The sequence below is a fragment of the Lagopus muta genome, chromosome 19 (genome assembly GCF_023343835.1).
Source record: "Lagopus muta isolate bLagMut1 chromosome 19, bLagMut1 primary, whole genome shotgun sequence".
NCBI classification, from domain to species: Eukaryota; Metazoa; Chordata; class Aves; order Galliformes; family Phasianidae; genus Lagopus; species Lagopus muta.
Genome location: NC_064451.1, coordinates 1,925,064 through 1,942,701, shown reverse-complemented (window position 1 = coordinate 1,942,701; position 17,638 = coordinate 1,925,064). Strand labels below are relative to the sequence as shown.

The window sequence follows — 17,638 nt, the reverse complement described above, 5'->3', positions numbered from 1 at the left end:
AAACAATCCTTAAAGCACAGCAGCTACAAGCTCACAACGTTCCTCCCAGACCCACCATCTCCCGCTCCGAGGCTCACATAGCAACCATTTATATGACATGTTAACCACACAGATGACAGATGGAGTATTAAGAGCACTCAATCTAAACCACCTTCCTCCCTCCCCGTTCTCAAGGGGCTCCACCATAACCTTTTACTTAACAGTGCTCAAACTCGCACTCAGAAGGAGCTCAGGTTACGGAGGCACAGAGCTGTTGGGGCTGGATGAGCTCCTGGGCAGAGCACTGCAGGGTTAGCACCAAGCTCAGAGCAGCAGGGCAAGGCTTTGGCCAGCCAGGGCTTAAAAGACTGCACAGACTGAGGCTCCCCCAGCTTCCAGGCTTCAATGGCACTCTGTCTTCCCTAAAGATGTACCAGAGCAGCAGAACTCATCCCAGAGGCTGGGGTATGGCAGCAGCCCTGCAGCACAGCACAGATCGTGCTCCCACTGGCTTCTATTTTTGGGAGCTATCAGGTGGCACTTTGTAAATCAACCTCATCAACAGAACATGGATCGGCCGAATGGAAACTGGGACGGTGCCATCCGAGCACAGCCACAAGGGAAGGGAGAGCTCACACGGGTGGCAAAGCAGCGCTGAGTCCTCCCATCCAAACCACCATCGGCGTGCTCTACCCACCAGCTGGGTGATGCACCAGGGCATATCTACACAAATCCACACAGATATCAAAATACTTCTCACTGCCCTGAGCTACATTTGTGTTTTTTCAGTTGTAATTAGTTTTCTCTATTAACTGCTCCCTTCCAGAAAACCCGGCTCACAGTTACAGCTCCCTACCTATGCTTCCATGCAGACTGCTCCATCCAGATTCTTTTTAAAAACAGGCCAAGCAGCCTCTTTGCAAAAGCAGAAGGGAAGCAAACAACGTGCAGAGCAGCGTGGAGCATCCAGCCCAGAGCTGAGAGCTGCTGGTTGGGCTGTGCGAGGGTGGGAGCCAAGCACTAGGAGATGGTTCAGTGGAAAGGAAAACAAACTCTATGCTGGAACTCCTACTAGTTCAGCTGGCAACCCAGTTTACATCAGAGCACCGCAGCAATGCTAGCACTACCAAATGCTGCGTTTTATGGGTTTTGTAGAAACGTCCCTTCATTCAGAAAAAGAAATTTCCGTGCACCTGTCACTGACCTCATCATGACAGCACTGCTGCTGTCCTCCCTCAAAACATTTACCAATGGGAAAAGTGAGCTGTACCACACATCTACAGAGAGCAAGCTGGAGCAAGCTTTTCCAACAACAAGAAACACAGGCTGTTATCACCAACTGCATTCCACGGGTGCAGGCAGCTCCACAGCACAGCTCACTTCTTCAGAGGGCAGAGCAAGGGGAGCCTGGCTGCACACTGCTCAGTGAGCTGTGCTTACTACAAAGTGCTTTTCAAGTTTAACTGGGGAAGTGCCCAGCAAAAACAGGAGCAGAGAGAGACAAAGCTTTGGGGTGAGCTGAATCTCTGCTGCAAGCCCAGAGAGCCAGCAAGGATCTTGTTGCTCTGCGTTCTGCAGGGTGTGCTATTCACTGGTACAGCTCTAAAAGATAAAGTTTAACTTCTTGCACACTGAGATGAAATGTTAATTAACTCAGTGTTCCAACGAAATACGTAGCATGACTGCAGACAGTTCAGAGAGCATCCCTGCTTACCGCAACGTACTTCAAGCAATCAAACCAAATGGTTTGTTTATAAACAAAGCAAAACAAGGACACTGAGAAAGATCTCGCAGCATTTCGCAGCCATGGAAAGGCAGCACGGTCGGGCCTGATGGAATCTTTTTCAAGACAAACCAGAAAGAGGAGATCACAAAATCAGTAAGATTAGGGAAGGCAGGGAGGTAGGAAAAGCTGCAAGTCCCGCATTGTTTGAGGCAATGAGAAATGTGGGAAATAAAATATACAAAACACCGATGCCTAGACCAAAGAAGAGGATCCCATTTACCTCTTTTCTGTACTGGACTGAAATTAAACCCAGCAAATTAAAGTTGAGGGAATGAAATTCCACAGCACACACATTACGCCTCCGGGACGCACTGCCACAAAGCAGCACAGGACTCATTCAATGCAACGCGGGCAGTGGATCTCCACAGTAAGAACAGCTGTGGTTCCATCAGCACAGCAACAGGCAGGGCTTGCTGGCTGCAAGCCCTCACCCAGGCAGGTATAAGCAAAGCTGTAATTAAGGCAGCATACAGCTCTGTGCCGCAGGTCGGGCTGTTCTCTGCCTGCCCGCAGCCCGGCTCCTGCACTTTCCTGTTGCCAGGGTTGGAGCTTTGTGTCTGTGCAGCCTCCAGCAGCTTCATGCAGAGAGCAGCGCTAGCCACCTCTTATTTAAAAGAACAGAAGCCCCACGAACGCGTTGTTCTCCGCGGCACGCAAAGAGTGGATGGAATTTCAGCCAAACTATTAAATAAAAACCCACGGAGCGGAGAGCAACCCTGCAAGGCTCCGCGGTGGGAACGGGGCTGTTTGGGGAAAGTTCTCAGCACCTGGAAAAAGGGGGTTTACCAGGGAAGTAATCGCACTCATCCGGAGCGGAAAGTCCCGCAATGAACCCCTGCCAGGACGCGGAGAAGCAGCAGCACCCCTGCGTGCCAAGACAGCTGCCAGGACCCCAACGTGCCACCGGGTGCCATCGGGAGCGGCAGGGGAGCCCGGCAGCCCGAGATGCTGCCAGCCCCGGCCCCCAAAGCCTTCCTGCAGGCACAACGGCTGCAAACCCGACTCCGGCCCCACGAATCCCCACGGAAAGGAAAGCTGGGCTGAGAGCCGGCGGGCCGCGAGCAGAGCGCTGCGATTGCCCCAGCCGGCCGCTCACCCACCTGCCTCGCTCGGGGGCTGCCGACAGCGGGGAACGACGGTAACGCGTCCTCCGCGCCCCGCGGCCCGTCCCGCCGGCATTCCTTGCAGCTCTCCACCGGCACGATGCGTTCAAACTCCGGCAGCTCCTCCCCGCTCCCTCCCTCCGCGCACACGGACGGGCTCGAGAGGCGGCCCTGCCTCTATCAGCGCGGTTCCTATGGCGACTGCCGGCCGAGCAGATGGGAAGGGAGCTCGTCGGCGAGGCGGATCTGCCTCCTCGGATTCCTCCGCTCTTCCCTGTCCCGCCGGCCCCTCCTCGCTCCAGCGCTCTCCCCAGGGGCTGCTCTGCTGGCGTTCGGCCCGGGCTCAGGCTGGAGGAAGGCCAAGCTTTGAATTCATTTAGTAAAACCACAACATAAAGCAGCTCTCCTGCTCAGGAAGCAGGGCCCGTGTAGTCGCAGAGGCAGGCCGGCCCTGCGCTGCCAGCTTGCACCTTCTTGTTTAATACGGACAGGAAAAAGGAAAGACGCGGCTGTCATTGCAACGCACTCCAAATCCTTTACCAGCCCCGTGTCCGTGGGGGGGAGGTAAAAAGCAAAGGTGTAACTCGTCGCTTATTAAATGCAGGTGAAAGGGAGACTGCAGCCACAGAACTCCTCAGCCCTGGGGTTTGCTGCTGGAGTCTGTCCTGGGAGGAGGGCACAGTGATAAACGCAGGGCAGGAGGGACTGTCAGCACAGAGCACAGCCCTGCTGCTCCCCTGGGCCAGCATCCCGCACAGCAAGGTCGGCAGATCCTGAGTTTGCCTCCTTTTCTTTTAGAAATACACGATGAAAGAGATAACAACTAACTCAATACCAGGCAGCACCTGGGGGATCCCTACAGGACCCTCGCTGGCAGGTGACATTGCTGAGGTTCTGCAGGGGCAGCAAAACTACTCGGCAACACACCACTCCTGCACAGTCTGTTTGAAACCAGCACAAGGAACACTAACAGCATCAGCATCCCTGTCCCCGTGCTCTTCCACGAGCCCAGGACTGGGGTCTGCAGGAACAGCAGGGACCAGCACAGCACCAGGGAAAGGGGACACTGCAGTGATGGAATGCTTTGAGAAATGGAGCCACACCGCGTGCTGCTGGCACTGTGTGATCACAACTCTGCCCCACGTACCTCTAAAAGCAGGACTGAAAGCAAGATTGCTCTGTGCTGTAGAGAAACATCAGCCATGCTGTGCCCACACCAGATCTGAACTGGAAAACAGCTCTGAGTTGAGATGCATGTCACATGGGCAAGTCAGATGCTTCCTTGCTCTGTTTTCTTCCCTGCCTCCTTGCCCCGTCTCAGCTATACAATTCACTTCTGTGCTGAGAACATGATTTACTTTTTTCTCCCCCTTGGGAAGTTCTCCCACATCTTAGTGTATTATCAGCCCAGATGATGGGACAATCACTAGGGCTCACTCACAGCTTGGGGCAGAAGCACATGACCAGCAACAGCTGGAAAAGCACAGACACAAGACATCTCTGTGCCTGGGAAGCCCTACCTCAAGTGGGTACAACTGATTCAGATCAAACACACAGGATGCACCTTTCTGCCAGAATAAGGATGTCTGCCCCATCAGTAGCACTCGTGGACCAAGCTGGGACCAACAGGATCCCTGCTGGATGACGGACAGCAGTGAGCAGCAGCAGGCAGCTCTGGGAATCCAGAGCAAGCAATCCAGGACAGACCCCAGTAGCAGCATCACAAAGCAGATGCCCATCACAGAAGCAACACTAACAGTCTAGCAAACCTCCCCACCGGCTCCCCCCATCACTGGGAGGAGCAAGGACCCAATGATTCCAGCACTGCCTTCCCAGCGGACAGCCGGTGCCGCGGAGCACAAAGCACTGCTAAGAAATCTGCTGAGCTGGCACTTGGACTCGCTCGCCTCCAGCACAGCAACAGCCTCTCTGCTGGATGCCCTCTGAAATGTAACTTTATCCCACCGTGTACGTTTGCTAATCAATCCTAGGCGTAGAGCAAAGCAGAAAACAGTGCTTTTTTTCCACTGGAATGAGCCCAAATATGCACGATAACAGATCCCACTCAAAGCTATTAGAAACTCAAGCATTTCAGCGAGCTCTGCATCTCGCATCGCAGAGGGAGCATACTTCTGCCATGGCATCATCTGTTCTCAAATTGTGTATTTGAGAGGCTTCCTAATGACCTCATACAGCACATGTGACCGGTAAGTCATCTTTCTCAAAGGACTAGAAATAACATCAACAGACCCTGTTTTGGTTTTGCACAGAACTGCTTTCTGCAGCACGAGCAGCTTTCCAAACTGCAAGGAAGCAGAACCAGTGCAGGCCAGGCCTCCAACAGATCATGTTTGGCTTCAGCAAAGATAGGCCGATGAGCAGATGAAGACCCAACAGCAGATACTTACATTCCATACACAAGTTTAGACACCAACTTGTTTATTCTACTGTGGTGCAATTTGGCTGTTTTGGAGGTGCCCATGTGGTACCCTGCAACCCAGAGACATTTTAGGAACATTATCAGAAGAGATAAAAAGTGCTCTCAAAATAATAATAAAAAAAATCATGCTTTGAAAGTACTGTTAATTATTTACAACCTGGGCATGTTTCAGCAGGCTTAAAAGCAGCTTTTGCTTCTGGTGTTTAAAAATAACACCAATACTTTGGGGAGTCCAAGCAACAAAGCAGAGATTTGAAATTCACGGCTGGGTGAACTGGAGCAATGTGCACTGAAATCAGGAAGCTTCCTTGGCTGCTGCACCATCAGGTGGCACCAGGAGAAGTGAGTGTAAGGACACTGGTGCTAAAGGAAAAGCAACTTAATAAGCAGCTGAAGACAGACTGACGGAGTTGAACAACCCCTTTTATGGTGCACGAAGCTCCCGAAGAAGAAAAGCCACACAATCACATTGCAGAAACAAAGGCCAGAAGAGCATCTCTGGCTGAGCAGGGATGAGGGGGCTGAACAGCAGGGACGGTCCCACCGCAGAGGTTGGGCCGGCTGCATTAACACCATTTATTCTTTCAGGAAGAGGCAGTGGAAGCCAGTTCCCCCCGCTTCACCTCTCCAGGCCCTTCTGGTGCAGTGCAGGAGCCTGCTGCACAAAGTGCTCTGCTCACAGCCCATGCCCAGCCCCCCAGGGGTGCTCAGCCACGCTCTGCTGCTGTCAGCCTTCAGCACACACGGCCTCCAGCCATGCACCTGGGAAGGGAGGGAGGCAGAGCAGAACTTGGCACAGCAGGGGGGAAAATTGGGAGGAGTGCAAGACACCCTCCAAAAATACCATCAGACCACAGTGGTGTAGATGACGCGCTGCCCAGAGGTGCAACACAGCTCCATGGTAGGACAAGGCAGTGCACACGGTGACATGCAGATGCCTGACATGGGACAGACTCTTGCCATACTCAGCCCCACGTGGTCCCAAACAGTACAGAAGACAACAGGGATTGGAGGGAAGCACTCAAAGGCTCATTTCTCAGATCATGGTCTCTGCTGGGATGTGGAGCAGAAGACTCAACACCACTTTGGCACCCAGGGAAAAGAATGGCTGCAAAGGGAGTGAGTGAAGGAGGGACTCCTCCTCCCTAGCCCCCAAAACCTCTCTCACTTGCTATCAATGCTGTCAGTTCAGTTTCTACCAGCAGCACCTAGCAGCCTTCTATTTGCTCTATCTGTAAGCACATTCCTCAGCTGTTACGTTTTGGGCTGTCTCAGAAATGGGAACCAGAGCAGAGAGAAGGCAAGTCGTGCTGACTTACACCTGCAGGTCAGAACAAGCAGAGCGAGATCAGCTTAGCTGTAGTTGTACTGACAAAGGCCCAGCAAAGACGTCACCCAGACGAAGAGTAAACTCCTGGCATAGAGCAGTGCTCAGCACAGACATTTATAAACACTTTCCCTTGGCCATCTACGCCAGCTGAACTGTCAGAAAGGAGCGCAGAAAAACATTCTCTGCAATCAGCCATTCCTCCCTATCCCTGGACATGGGACCTGCCCAAGTGGGACATTTGCAGCCTTTGCACAGAGAGCCACGTGCCCTCCAGCATCCCACAACACATGTTCTTCCCTGTTGCAGCACGCTGCTCTTTCTGCCCTCCAGCTCTGCAGTGAGTTTGGAGCAAGAAGGAAAGCACAGGGAGAGATGATGGTGGAGCTGCACAGCTCCCAAGCCAAGCCCTGCCTCACCTACGGCAACACTGATCCACATCTGCTGCTCTCTCCCAGAAGTCACCCCCTGTGAGTCTCTGTTGTGCAGGTTGCACCAGGAAGACCAACATTTGAGCACATATTCCAGACTTAGAACAGCTAACAAGCTGCCTTCACTGGACACTTTTTCCCCAGAAAAGACAAGCAGAGAGGCCCAGAAAACCACAAGCACAGACTAAGCCTCAGCGAAGAGCAGCAGCATGTGGGATGCTTTTCCCTGCAGGGAACGTGGAGCCTGTGGAACTGGAGGGGCTGCACACAGCTCCTGGCAGCACCATCATTACTGCTCTTACAGCACAGACCCCGTAGCACTTCCTGGTGTACAGGAGGCAGGTCAGAACAAGAGCTGTCAGGCAAAGCCAGCCTCTTGCTGATGTGTTTGTAGCTGTCGTTCCAGGACCCTCCGGCCACATGACCCCAAGCCTGCCCTCTGCACTTGTGGCTCAAGCCAGCATGCAGACAGCAGCTGACAACAGCAGTGGCCACATTGCTGCAATTCCTCAGCAAGGACCACCACCTTCAGACCACCAGGAGGTCACAGGAGCCTTTTCACTGCCTGGTATGTGAGCAAAAGGCCTGGGAAGGCTATCAGTGAGCAGCTTACACGGGCTGAGACAAGAGGGTCTCGCCACATGGCATAAGGCAGAGATTGAAGCCATGCACAGCACTACAACACTCAAACAGGACCACCACACACAGCCCCAGCCAGTGCACAGTAGAGGACAGCATGATGATCCCAGCAGCTTGCAAAGCTCTCATTCTAATGCCGTGAGCTTGTAGGCTGTTTCAGGTCTCCCCATAACAAGGGGATGGCAAATGCAGGCCGCGGCCCCATTTCAGTTCAGCAGCAGAGGCTCAGGATGTTTTCACCCCAGCACCCATCCCCTTCAGAGCCAGGCGTCCCAGCCCAAGGCAGCACAGGGATGTTGCAATCCCCTGCTTTGTGCAAAGAAAGCAGCCCAGCCCAGATGACACTGGAGGCCCCCGCTCTGGCCTCACTGCGTGCCCATCATCGCCTCTCTGAAGCTTGTGGCATTTCAGGAGGCAAGCTTATTTCTCAGATGTTGAGAGCCATCCTGCTCTCATTAGCACCAGGACGCAGTGGGTGCTCAGATGGGTGCTCCAGCAGGCAGGCTCAACTCGTGACCCCGTGTTTTTCTGAACGGAACGTGGACTCTGGAGAAAACACTCCCCTCCCACTGCGAGAGGCTGGGAAGGACAGATGAAAGGCAACAACATGCCTTGTGTATGGGTGGCCTCAGCCTGGGTTCACAGCTGGCCCACGCGGATCCCACGTGTGGCCTCAGGGCAGGGAATGGTCACAGTGCCATCCTGTGCCAAGCCTTCATCCCATCTGGGTACATCCCATAACTGATGCTGCATAGAAAACACCCTCGTGCTCATCTGAGCAATGGGACGTGTCCTGCAAGCGCTGCTGCATCTGCAATAACCCATGCAAACATGAGGAAACCGCCTCACACAGGACTCAGTAGAAACAGAACTCGGATCAGCTCATATTTCCCATGCTAGTGCTGAAAAGACAGAAGGATTCAGATCCATTACACACTATTAGTCCTACAGGGATCTTTCCTAACAGTTCACTGAAATGTTTTGAAACCTGCAGGATGAGGTAATCCAAACCTCAGCCCACACTGTAGGGTGGTGCAGTAGGTGCAGCTCAAGGAAAAGCAAACTTAAGCTGATCCGGGGCAGCACCTGAGCCACGTCCATGCATTTTCAAGTCTCAACCAGACAAAGCCGTGGCTGAGACCATCACATGCTGGAGATGGTCCCACCTCGAGCAGGAGGTTGGGCTGAAGACCTCCAGATGCCCTCTCCAACCAGGGTTCCTGCATTTCTGTGATAGAGACGGACAAGATGCAGAATTGTTGCCAACAGTTGCAGGAAGGACTCACACTGAGTTTCTCCAAAGAGATCTTTGCAGGTTGTGCTAAAGCTTGGTTGATGAGGATGACACAAGGGCTATTTGTGTGCTGGCAGGGATACTGGCACACCAGTTTCCGTGCTGTGATGCACTGCAGAGGTCTCAGGCAGGGTCAGCACACTGCGTCAGCCTGTCCTTACGGGAATTAGCACCCTCCATAAGAGATTTCTTCTTGGCAATTAACTTCAGCTACGTACTCAAATACAGAAGCTTACAAGACTTCCAGAATGCAAGCAAAAAGCCAGGCAGCCAGCAGCTCTCAAGAAGCTTGCAGCAATTTTGAAAGAAATCCTTTCCCACTCAGTTCGTGCTCTGGGGACGTCTCAGAAGTACTGCTGCTATTCATTGTCCTTCCAGCATTGGGATGAGGTCAAAAAATGCCACTGCTAATCACAGAGAATCAGTCCTCAGGGTGAAGGAGCACGTCTGCACAAGGCCCTGCCTGCACTGTTCCAAAACATGGAAGAAAACAGAAGATTGCTGCTAGCTATACGGGTAGATGGCATCAAAGTGATGGGAAGAGGAAGGATATTTGAATGATATCCATCACAGTCCAGAGAAATGCAAAACACACGCTCTGCAGAACAAAGTGCATGGGATGAGCTTACAGCATTGCACCCATATCCAGCAGAGCAGCTTGCTGCATGGCTGGTGCCGCTGCTGCTCTCTCCCACAGCTGAATCACAGCACACATGGCCAACACCTCATCCCAAACAATAACATGGCACTGCAGGCTCACACCACACATATTCTCGCACGCACCCCCAGCTCAGCCCCACTACAAACAAAGAAATGAAAGCAGCATTCCTTGAAGCTCACATTACGGTGCATGGAGATGTGACAGCTTGTCAGCAACTGGGGAACAGCCCTGAGCTCACTGGAAGGCACTCACCATAAGCTGACATTTAGAGAATGTCTGTACTCCAGCTATTTCTGCTACAGTTTGCGTGTGTGTGTAGAAACAAACAAGCTCAAGTGAAATAAGACAGCAATAATACAGATGGATGATGAAACCTGAAGCTTGGTGAGTTTAACTCTCCGTAAGAAGCAACACAAAGGACTGCAGCCACTACCAAACGATGCTGGCAGTAGAACATGCCCATCCTTCAAGCAAAAGGAAATCTGAAAAGCCACTGTGCTCTGTGAGCTCTGTCTCTGTATTCGCACTCTCCTGCAGCTCTCCATTACTGATGGGTGGGACGCTTTTACACCTTAAATGCTATTCCCAGAGAAACTCAACTAGCTTTTCATTTTCACTGCGTCAATTCATCTGGTTGGAAGAAAATACCCCACCCTATTCTTCTGCCTTCCAAATTGCAGCTGGCAGGCTCAGAACGTACGACAATCCTGGGGAAGGAGCACAATGGTTGACTTCATCCCTCCCTCTCCTTGTCTCCTTGTCTTCTCACCCTCTCCTCCATCCCCCATGGTACGAAGCCACCACCACCCTCTCATCCCCTGACATGAATGGACTCATTTCAGGTTCACCCAACACCTGGAGCTCTGTGCTGCACAGCATTACTGTCAGATCCGGGCACGGTACCCAAGCATCAAGAGAGGAAAGTCAGCTTAGGTCAGGAGAGCATCATCTGCGCCAGGAGCTTCGTCCAGGCAAACACCCAGAGAGCTGCTGCACGAGGAGCAGACAGGCCTGAGTCCAAATTCTGGTACAACTCCACCCAGTTTAATGCATTGCTCACGCATTCTGTGAGCATTAGCTCTGAGAGGGCTGCAGCTTTAGGAGCTCCACAGACACAACAAGGTGTAGGCAGCACTGCTCAGGGCAGAGACCATCACCTCCAGCCAGCCCCAGGAGAGCAGCCAGCCTGGGCACCAACCTGCAGGATCCCATTCAGGAGCAACACACGGGCAGATCCCAGATTTAGGACTGGAAGTTTCCCTGCATAGGTGTAACGCTATAAGGGGATGATAATAGCAGGGTGGCAAAGTCTTCGACTACAGCAAATGAGAACGAGCCCAAATGCAGCAGCTGCCAGTGCAAAAATGAAGGAAAAGAGCTGCTTACCTTTGGAAGGCCTCAGGTAGGCAGGAATCTGCAGCCAGAGATGCCCTCACCTCCACTGCCAACCCTTAAATGAGGTCTGGGTAGGGATGGATCCTGGCTCCACTCCTTCCAGTCATTCAGGTGCACTGCATGCAGCTCAGCTCCCCTGGGTTGGCCCTGCCTTCCCACCAGGTGCTCAGTCGCTGCTTCAGGCCCTGACTCAGCATTTCTGCTACAATAGCCAAAGTCCCTTCTTTCCTTTTTAGAAAAAAAGCGGCTCCCCTCATCTCCTATTTCACCAGTATCAGTAACACCCTCACAAAGATCAAATAGTTTTGTGTAAGTAATGCCTTGATTTGGAAGAACAAATCATGTCAGGCCCAGAGAGGTGCTGTGGTCAGAAAGGTGCCTTTTCACCTTGCCTGAGAGAACAGCTTGTCCTTAAAGCTGCCGGTATCCAAACTCAGCTTATTCCCATCTGCTGGCAGCACGCACCCACCATCACCTTACAACAGCTTTGCAGAAGTCAGAATGTTCTTCAGCTATGGCTGTGATGATTTTGGAAGAAAAGGCTTTTCTATGAAGGACACCTTCAGCCCAGCTGCCGTCAAGAGAAATGGAAAACAGCATCCTTTCTGCGAGGGCCAGAGATCTGTGGGATCCTCCGCAGCAGAACACTGCCATTAAGTTTTCACTGTTGAGTAAGTTCTGATGCATTAGCAGTAAAAATACCATCAATCCTACACAAATTCCTTTGCCGATGCCAGCAGAAAAGCGTCTGTGGAATTAAGGCAGATGAGAGCCTTCCCTTGCTTGGGCTTATCCCAGCACCACACGCACTAAAGAGAGAAACAGAGCTAAGGAAAGATGAAATACTTCCTTGCTCTCTCCTGCTGCTGTCTGAGCAACAGGACCCAGTGCTCAAGAGCATCCCTTGGCATGCTGTGTATTCAGAAAGCTCTTTTTGGAGCACAGAGCTGCTCTGAGATGGATGCTTTCACAGTCTCTGGTGTTTTGTATGTGCCAGGAGGACGCTGGGCATGTGACTTGTGTGTTAAAACTTTCTGGCTCACCAGGCTAAGTTCAGATTCTTTCTCTGCAAAACACACTGCATGATCTCATCTGCAAGCAATCAGCCTGAGAAATCAGCTTGTTAAAGGAAGCTTCTAGGAAAGCAGAGATGTCTCGGGAGAATTTGGGGGGCCTACACAGTTCTAACCAGTTTGTTAAACCCCAGCTGCTCTTCTCCCCATTGGGGTCGCACAACCAGGCAGCCATTTTTCCTCCCACACAATTGCAGGCAGTGAGACAGCCTGCCAGCACCTAACTGCAGCATCACATTCTGCTTCTCTGCAGGATGCACTCATGGACCTACGCAAACTCTCGTTTTAAGCAAGCACTGGTGGAGCATAAAAGAAACCTCAGAGCTGCAAAGTTGATCATCATCCAGAAAAGAAATCCATTAAAGAGGGAATAGCAGCAACATGGATGTGTTTTCTGTGCTTCTGGACCTGCATATGAGCATCTCCCCACAGTCATCACACAAATCCTCCCAAGGAGAAGAGGAGTTCTGCAGAGAAGTAAGGGAACAAGCTCTCTAGAAGCAATCTTCACTCTGAAGCTCTTTAAAGTGATGCAGGAGCTCTACCTACACTTGCATTGAAGTTCCAGGAACATCCATGAGCCCCACATTCCTCCCTGTGCTACATCCCCGTAAGGCTTTTGTTTTGATCAAGCCCTTGGAGGGGGGGAACATGAGAAGTACAACAAGTTGGAGAAGCAGCACAGCAACTGATTCCCACCTTTCACTCCTGCTTGGTCCCTGCTGGGCCAGCTGCACTGTGTTCCTGAAGCAGCACTGCAGTGCTACCACAACAGCATCACAGTCATGCCTGCAAACTCAGAGCTGCAGTCTGACTTCCATCACTTCCACCACAGCTGTCCCACCCTGCATCAGCTGCTCCCAGCAGCAGCCCCCAGGCAGCCCTCTCCATGCTGCCCTTCATTGGCCATTAAGGACTTTGGAAGGTTTTCTTTTAAATTCTTGGATAGAAATCACTCTCCAATGTTCAACGGAGCATACAGGAAGGGGAAAAAAAAGTCAGCTTGTCTCTAGCAAGTGATCATGAGGAATCCTTGGCTCTGCTCAGTGCGAGACTATTCCAAGGGAAGTGATTATTCACTACTTCCAGCACCTATTTGCAGTTCAACTTGCAAAAGTAACTGTTACAAAACAAGTAGAAGGAAGCAAAGATTAGAGTGGAAAGGCAACATGCATTCACTACCATAAATGCAAGGCATCAAGGTAAGCACACTGGGCTCTCTCTCCATTTATCTTCACCAAAGCTACTCCCAGCAGAATTACACTTCAACCACAAGAACCACCCTGATCCTAACCCACAGCCATGGGAAACTGAGGGGCTCTGCTCTGCACAGTGCAGGAGGGCAGAGCCACAGTGCAGCCCTTCGGTCAATGATGGCACCTTTGGCTCCAAGCGTGACTCAACCTCACACAGATTTGAAGGACTGCCCTAAAGAAGTTTTTTGCCCTGTGGTTTTTAAGAAGGCCCATAGCTCTGCTTGAGTGCAAACATTCTGGTTACACAAAGCATCAGAAGAGAAAAAGCTTCCTTCAAGCTTTCTACGCCTCAGCCAAGTTCCTAACTTTATAGGATTAAGAGCAAACACCACCTCAAACATCTGTCAACCACTAAAAGCAAAGTACATCACTCAGGTAGAGGACAGCTGCCCAGGTCCCTGCAAAACCACCTCTCTGTCAACTCAAGGCAGGAAAGGGGGGGAGGAGACAACCACAAGCTCAGCTGCTATATCCCATGGTGCAGCTTCTCAAGCAAATCACAAGGAAAAGAAGAAAATGCAGCTCAGGTTCTGATTCTTTTTGAGAAAAGAAACAGTAAGAGCAACCATGCAGTAACTGGGAACCTGCAGAAACAGCTGGAGCTTATCAGCAGCACAGGACACGTTTGGCAAATACATACAGAGAGCCCAAGGGGATGGCAGAACACTTGGAGAACAAAGCAGCCAGTTCCACCACAGGGCTCACAGAGAACCTGAGCTGATCCTGCTGGTGTGTGCGTGCCAGGGGCAGCCACAGTGCTGCTGAGCATTAAATGCTTTAAGTCAGATCTTTTGCATCAGTCTTGCCTCCTCCGGGGTACCCAAACCTCCTCCTATGCCCCTCACTGCTCTGCTCTCAGAGCAGCTCAGAGCATCCACACTGAGAGTTTCTGAGCACAGTGCAGCACAGCTGCACCATTCCCTGAGCACATTACCAGACACACAGCTCTCTGCACTGCTCTCCCACCTGAAGGGGCTCAAGGCTCCAAACACTTCTTGAGCACTTCAACCACTACCAAGCTGCTCAAGGAGGAGAAAAGCAGCAGGCGGTGCAGAGCTGCAGGAGCTCTACAGAGATCACCCCACCCAGGTCCCACTTCACCCATGAACTCCAGGTGAGAGCTGCCCATCGCTGGGAAGCCAAGAGACTTTCTGCCATTCCCTCCACAGCGGTTGTTGAGGACCAAGAGGACACAAATATCCACTTACTACAATCCAAGGAACAACCCGAACCTCACCTGCCAGCCCCACACTTGGAGCATCCTGCTTCTCGGCACAAATCACAGCTCTCAATCACGCCCTGTTCTGGCTCTTATTGGATCTCTTTCACCACACACCTGTGCTCAAAGCTTCCCCACGGCCAAGGCTACAAACCAAGCGCAGGGCAGGAAGACCAACCTGCAGGAGCATCGCTGCTGGTTCTGCAGAGCTGCCCTTCCTGCATTACACACACATCAGCCCCACGGGCAGCACTGCTCTGTTCGTCAGAACATTTTCCTCTCTTTTTCCAACAGATTCCGCTAAAAGGGAAGAGCTCAGCCTTTGACACTGAAGCATTTCAAAGCATTGTATTTTTCAGCCTCAGATAAATACAGGAAGCAGTGAAAACAAACCTCTTGGTACAACACACATTTCCCTTTCTGTCTCCAGCAAAGGGCCCAGAATTTTCTTTCCCCTTCCCTTCAGGTTTAAGGGATTCCAATGCAGAAGCCAACACGCTGCAGCCACAGGCGCTCCTGTTTTATCTGCACCCACAGAACACCCCAGGCTGGAGGGGCTCACAGCCCAGACCTGCCAGGGGAATAAAGGCCGGGCACGGAGTTATGGGCAGCCAATGCAGCAAATTCACATCGATACCGGGAGCCAAACTGAAGTGGAGCTTTCCCACAGAAAACTGCTACAAAAAAGAAAAGAAAAAAAGAGAAAAGAGAAAAGAGAAAAGAGAAAAGAGAAAAGAGAAAAGAGAAAAGAGAAAAGAGAAAACTTGAATCCTCTTTCCTAAAAAGAAACAAAAAGTTAAAAGAAAAGAGAAGAAAAAAGTGTGCTAATGAAATCACCGGCCAGCAGCATCTCGGTGAGCTACAACGCGTTCAGGGCACGGAGGGTTAACAAGTCCCGCAGCCCGGCCCGGGCTCAACGCCCCCCTCACGGCACCCCGGACCCCCTGAGCCTCCACGGCCCGCCAAAGGCCCACGGCGGAACCGGCCCCGCGCCCCGCACCCCGCCCTGCGGCGCCGGGACGGAATGGGACGGGAGGGGCGGAGCGGCCGCCCCGGGCAGCGCCTCCCCCGGTGGTGGCGGTGCGGGGTGGGGCCGAGCGCGGCGGCGGCGCTGCTTACCTGAGAGCCGGAGCGGCAGCGGCGGACGGGGGGCCGGGCGGGCGCGCTGCATCACGGCTCCTATCGGGCCGGGCGGGCGGGCGGGGGCGGCGGCCTCGCAGCTCTTAAAGCGACAGCTGCCGGGCGGCGGGGGATCCCGGCCGAGGTGCCCTGCAACCCTGCAGCGTGTCTATAGGGTCCTGCTGTCCGGGTGCCGCTCGGAGCCGTGTCCTCGGGCTTGTGGCTGTGCTGCCGTCCGACGAGATGTGGACGGGATGGAGAGTTGGGCGGGGAGAAATTGAGTGAAACAGAAGAAGGGCGATGTGGAGTATTGGATCTGGGCGAGGAGAGCCCCAGGTACCAGCATAGGTTGGGGGCTGAGCGGCCTGGGGAACGGAGCTGGGGGTGTGACAGCAGGGTGACCCCGAGCCAGCGCTGTGCCCTTGGCACAGAAGGGCGAGAGAGGTTCTCCTCCCTCTGTACTCTGTCCTGATAAGAGCTTAGCTGGAATATCGTGTCCAACTCTGGGCCCCTCAGTTCAAGAAGGACAGGGAATTTCTTGAGAGAGCCCAGCGCAGAGCCGCAGAGATGGATAAGGGAGTGGAGCATCTCCCAGATGGGGAAAGGCTCCCTGGTGCCCCGTGTATCACAGGGCCCAGCTGTGTCCCTGTGCTGCACCTCACAGCCCTGCCTTGTCCCACATTGCTACGGGTACCCCATGGCCCTGCTGGGTCACCCATGCACCTCAGAGCCCCTCCGTGTTCCTTCCAACCCAAATCATTCTATGATTCTATGGCCACTGCTCTGCAACCAACACTACCTCTGCTCACCTCTGTGTCCCCAGCTGCTGTCAGCACACTCCAGCTGCCCCCACAGCCCCCTTCCTCAGCCAGGTTTGAAGGAAACACTGCACGAGGGTCAGCACCCCAAATTTGATCTCACATAAAGCACTGTCACTATTTTTGTGCTGAGGGAACACTTCCTTCCATCGGTTCCCAATCCCACGACTCCTGGCTGCAGGTTGGCTCTTTAATGCAAGCAGAGGCACGGACCCAGTGGTGGCTTCACCAGGTTGTCCATTGCTTTTCTGACTATTCATCATTTCCCTTTACTTTTGTCTTCTCTCACGGTCATATTTGCAGCAGACTCTCCAGGTTCCCCTGCCCATCACAGCACGTAGCACCGTGCTGAGGCCGTGCAACCCAGCTACAGAAAGGCGTGTTAATATTTTCTCCACTACGCTCCTGAGACATCATCAGTTTGACAGGCTGGATTAGAGCGAGCCAGAGGGTGAATAATGTGTCTAATGAAAGCAGCTGTGTTTATCATTCCTGTGGCACGCCTCTGCATGCAGCAGCATCACTACCCCTCGTGCCCAGCCTTGGGCAGAATGAAGAAGCTGCCACAGAGCTCCTCTTAGTGCCAGAGTGTGTCTCTGCTAGCATTCTCCATTGGGAAAAAATACTGAGCTACTGGGGGATGAGCCACTGCACCCACTCAGGTTGGGCATGGTGGCAGGGGCACACCAGGTGTTGGGGACGTGGGGCAGGAGAAGCCCTCTTGGAGCATTTTTGGAGTGCTGCGTCTCGCAGTGTGCCTGGTCTCACAGGATGTATCTGTAGCACTAAAATAAATGCTGCTGGGTATGGGAACGCTATCATGTGTAATGTCAAACTGGGTTGGGATAGCACATGTGTCACACTTCCAGGCAAGGCCACAGGGCAGGAATGTCCCAGGAGCTGCCCCCAGTACACATCTGAATGCAGTTTGCTTTAAAGGCCAACAGATTTTACCAGCAGGGATGCATGCTGGAGCAAAGGTCCCCGTGCCAGTGGGACTGGGGATGTTCAGGGCAGCAGGAAGAGAGCTGAGGTGGCTCGAAGAGCCCTGGGAAAGGAGAGAGTTTGGAGGAAGGAGGGGTAGAAGAAGGACCAGGA

General features: G+C 52.7%; 1 protein-coding gene across 4 annotated transcripts in view; it reads right to left on the bottom strand.

The window, feature by feature from the left end:
• Positions 1-15,798, bottom strand: part of LOC125702587 (discoidin domain-containing receptor 2-like) — a 50,725-nt gene extending 34,927 nt beyond the window's left edge. The window contains exon 1 of one of the 4 annotated variants that reach the window (XM_048966057.1): positions 15,723-15,798. The gene's annotated coding sequence lies outside the window, so the exon portion shown is untranslated. Of the gene's footprint in view, positions 1-2,865; positions 3,145-15,440; positions 15,549-15,722 lie in introns of those variants that run through there. The other 3 variants (XM_048966058.1, XM_048966059.1, XM_048966056.1) reach the window with 3 other exon arrangements.
• Between the last annotated feature and the right edge of the window lie 1,840 nt (positions 15,799-17,638).